This window comes from Macrobrachium nipponense, chromosome 20, assembly GCF_015104395.2.
Source record: "Macrobrachium nipponense isolate FS-2020 chromosome 20, ASM1510439v2, whole genome shotgun sequence".
Lineage (NCBI taxonomy): Eukaryota > Metazoa > Arthropoda > Malacostraca > Decapoda > Palaemonidae > Macrobrachium > Macrobrachium nipponense.
The window spans coordinates 83800410-83805409 of NC_061089.1; positions in this window are offsets into that span (position 1 = coordinate 83800410).

Consider the following 5000-nt stretch of genomic DNA (forward strand, 5'->3'; position numbering starts at 1 on the left):
ACGGGCCTTTCTGTAAATAAAATAGCTGATAAAGTAACGAGCTGAGTGTTTCTGGCGACCTTTTCCTCTAAAGAAATATTCAGTTAATAATCAGTTTTAAACGGTAAGTTCAATTAATTTCAACTTGTCTTCTTCAATTATTTCCGTTTACATATTTAGCCTCTCTCAAGGCCAGCTAAATACGTAAAATTGGCGAATCTTGCCAGGATCGAATCTGGGCTTCTTAAAAAAAGCTTTGTAAATCGCGTTATCCGTTTGTAAAACGTAAACTGTAAATGTTTTTTCAAAGCGCAAAACTAAGCACACTTGCATGGGAGAAAGACACTGACTCACGGTAAGGTATTCCATTCCATTAATATGATTATTCTATAACCAATGTTAGCTTAAGGTAACGTTTAATTATTTTTATTGTAAGAAGTGTTTTAAACAAATGTGAAGGTAGAAATCTTATTATTGTAACGGCCAGAGCGCCGAGCGAGTTCTGTTATTTTTGTAAATCGCATTGTTGTCGTAGGACGACACACTAACACGTGTGCAGATAGATGCCAGAAAGGATCAGATCAAACTAGGAAGTGCTTTGCCAGGGTTTATTGCTGTATTAGAAAGCCTAGCTAGTTAGGAGTGTTTTACTAATAGGTACGGCAAAAGAAGTGGTACAATTCTTTTGTCTGTGATATGTTAGGAGGGTATTTATTTTTAACTTAGTTTTCATTCCAAGTGTGGTAACCGCTTGTTGCCTCTCAGCTTAATTCAGCTTCGCGCAGGCACTCTCTCAGGCCTGCCAGCCAGCTTTCGTCCTCACTCACAGCGGCAGCCTTTTATGTTTGTTACCCATTTAAGAATTATCTAAGCAATTTAAGCAAAGTACGTAAGTCTCGAAGTTTTAACGTAAATAATATCAATCTCGTACTAGTATCTATCGTCCTGCCAGAGAAATTAACGTAATTCGCCTTGAATAAGAAAGTAGAATTTTGTGTTGTAAATTAATTGCCTTCGCATTTACAGAGAATCAGCTGTTTTTGAACGACACGCTGTGTGCTATCCGCACTACCCAGCTCGCTCACGTGTTTGTTTCACCTCGCATCGCTCACTCGTTCGTTTCCTGAGCGAAGTTTCATTTCACTTCGTACTTAACGTAACCTCATTCACAAGTGTGTTTGCTAACATTTTCATTTTAAAATCCTTACCGTCATTTTCCCTGTTCACAGGGACCTAGTATACTTACATAAAGTTAACGTAAATCTTCAAGTAGAGTAAATCACAAGAATTGTTAACGTAAAACGCGCCTTTGTAAAATTCATATTGAAACGCAACAAAATCATTTCATAAGCCCAAGCCGCTAACATTAACGTAAACATCGTTCACCACGAGCGCGTTATCATTTTCATAAACGTTATCAAAAGCAATTCTTTCACTAAAAACGTTAACGTAAGTAGATAATTTAACGCAAGTTGCGTCATATTAAACTAACTTAGTAGTTCAATTCCAAATATAAGGGAGTTGTTCATTCATATATCATTTTCACCCTCTCCGAGAGAGAGAGAGAGAGAGAGAGATGAGAGAGAGAGAGAGAGAGAGAGAGAGAGAGAAAACCAGAACCCATTATTCACGAAGCCAAGAGTACTACAATCTTACCATTAATTATAGCATGCAGAATTAACATTATTTTAGTCTCTTGTGTCTTTCATTTACACTGAGCGTGATACGTACGCGCCTGTGTCCATTGCAGTTTGCAAGCATTTATTTATTTCATTTATCGAGTACTTCAGCGAGGGACTGAGCATTCCTAAAACTTTCCATTACCTGTCGTTGCCCGAGTGGTCTTTTCATTTTTTTTCTTTTATCACAAAAGACTTGCGTATACCGCAAGCACAATTCGCACAGTGTGCCACGCAAATTCATTACTTCCAGACAGGGAGTCGTTACCAGTTTAGGACTGGCCACCACCAGTGCACGTCGGGTCTTACCATTTTACAGTGCCACTATTCTTGACACTGTCCATCGACTGGCTGCTGAAGTACTCCCACCTTTTACTTTCTCTCCTCCACCATTACACTCTGCCATGAGCAGTGCCATTTGCACTTCAGTATATTTAAGTATACTGCATGTAGTGTCCGGGACACACCAGCACGATACCAGTGCGCCAAGGAACACCTCCTCATAAGTGCCATTGCACCTGAACAGGCAGTACAGGTAGCCATTATACCTGCGTGTCTGTCCTTACGGAACGCCCTATTCTTTAGTGTGCCATGTACGAGGATCAGTGATCTTTCGGACCATTCCAAGGGAACGCCTCCCAAAGTGCCGCAATACCAGCCCTAAGTGCTGTCAAACCTGCGTGTCCGTCCTTACGGAACGCCCAATTCATTAATGTCCGTGTACGAGGATCAGTGATCCTTCGGACCAATCAAGGGAACGCCTCCCGAAGTGCCGCAATACCAGCACTACTAGTGCTGTCCAAAGGCACGCCTCCTGAAGTTGCCATCGCACCTATACAGACGTACAGGTAGCCCTATAACCCGCGTGTCCGTCCTACGGAACCCTCATTCATTAGAGTATCCACCATTTTGGATCCACTGAACCAAGGAACGCCTCCTCATAAGTGCCGTGCACCTGTATTGGACCTACAGGTAGCCCATTCCAACGTCTCCCAAGTTGGGAACGCCTGTAAGTGTGACGTACACCGCACACTTCATTCGATTTTTTTCACCTCATCAGAAGGTGCCATTCACAAAGTGCCACCTGAGCACCCACCCAGTCTTTCAGACTTTTCATTACCATTATCGCAGAACCCATTTCCAAGTGAGTGCCACTTTCCACAGTAGGCACTCCATTCCATTCAGTACCCTTTCCTGGCCATTATTTTCATTTTCCTCCGAGCTTCTACTGCAGCCTAAGGGAAATGTCTTCCCCTGCTTCCCGCGACTTCTTGCCAGAGAGCTCGAGAAGCTCGGAGCCCTCATAACTCTGGGCAAGGAGGCTGGTTACAACATGGACCAGCACTTGACCAGTGGATAAAAGCGCAGCAGCTGCTGCGCGCCAGCAGGAAAGGAAGAAAGAGAAGCAGAGAGGAAAGCCGGAGAAGCAGAGAGAAGAAGAAAAAGAAGCAAGAAGGAAAGCCAAAGAAGCAGAGAGGAAAGGAGAAGAAGAAGAGAGAAAGCATGAGCTAGCTCTCCTAGATGACGAAATCTCTCGGCTAGTTTCTAAGCCCCAGACCATGAGCTGGACTCCCGGTAAGAGGTGGTTTGCGGAGGTTCTGCACCCACTTGTTGTGTGCGTGGGGCATGCATGCTGTGGGATTCCGACAGTGGCCCAGTCGGTTTCTACCTGGAGGAGAGCTTCCGGGAGGTGAACTTCTCCAAGGCTACCATGTAGCCCTGCTTGATGACAGTCTCCTACGGCCTATCAGTGGTTTGCAAGTCATGGCCGACACCGAAGCCCAGGTCCTCCCTTATTTCCAGAAAGGCATTGCCTAGGGTGCCAAAATCCAGACGGACGAAGAAATTCAGTTCGAATGGATTGACGGTAACCTTCTATTCTGTTCTTTCGGTCCTTCTGAATGTAAAAATGCCCTTTCTGGACCAGGTGACCTAAGGAACCACATTGTGCCGCCTGAGCGTAGTTGACCAATTTCATGATGTTTATCAGGTGATATTGGGCCGAGATTTACTTAAGCCGTATCACCCCTGGACGCAGCTCCCACTACCAGATGCACCGGATCCCTGCAGTATGCCTCATAATCAATCATCAGTTTTTAGATTCAGAGGCTAGTGCCTCCGATGTCCCCGACATCACTTCTATTTGCGAACCTGGCCCTGACCCAGTGTCAGAGCTCGAAGTTCTTCCGCATCATCTCAGCCTCTTACCATTTTACCGCCTACCTCCTCCACTTGGAAGAGGTAAGCCCACCAGTTAACCCCCGGACTTGTTTCGAGGGTGATTCAACGGAGGATTCCTTAACCTCCCTACCTCCAAATCACTGCCAGAGAGGACTTTTCACCTGTGCCAGAGCACACTGCCAGCCTTGGTGACTCCACAGATTTGCAACCTGTGGGGCCATCTCGGCCTTACCGTCCAGTGCCACAGAAGAGGTTCTGGAACAAGTTCTGCCGAGACTGTGGGCCGCCAGGGTCACATGTCTGCAACTACGGAGGGTGCGCTAATCATAATATTCCTGCCATCGCAATGGCCATTACTAATCCTTCTTCACTAGGACCCCCAGACTAAGGGGCCAATAACCGTCGCACCCCTCCAAAGCCATTATCCGCCAAGCCACGTCAGAGCCTACGACGACTCTGGCGCTCAAATCTCCCTAATACGGGAAGATCGAATCCCCGAGGGGCCAATGTCGATAGACGTCATTTAATCACCATTGAAGGTATCAACCATATTAAACTGATCCTTCCGACCGTACAATTGAGAGTCACCAGACCTCGTTTCTACAGAGTATGTACCCTTGCAGTTGCAAGCTACATTCCAGGAGGTTATGACCTCCTCCTAGGGCAAGACATGAAGTCTCCTCGCATTCCAAAAAGCCTAGGGATCCTAACCCCACGTCAAATCACTCCAAAGCAAAGAGTCATCGAAATTCTACTTCCTCTAGGAAGTACATCCACCACTGTCTCCCCCGTTACCAAGGAGGGAGATTGATCATTCACAGTTCCGTTGCAAAACCTGCAACGTAATAGGGCACTCCACGAATTGGCCTAGGTGCCCTAGCCGACTACCAGCAGCGGACACTGTCCATTTTCCACAAGGCTTAGCCTTCCACAAGAGACAGGAGCCTCTGTCTCCCATTTCCAAGGGCACGCTGAGAGGTATTGCACCTCCGGTACCCAGCCACAGGTCCAGTCGACCTCAACACTCTGCCAGTTCCACTTGGCAGCACTGAGCAGTGCCAAGCTCCGTCCAGCTGGACGTAGAGCCACCACAGAACTTGACTTCTGCGCCTGGCCCCGAGCTAGTGCCGGCGCCTAACCTAACCAAGGATCCTCCTACAG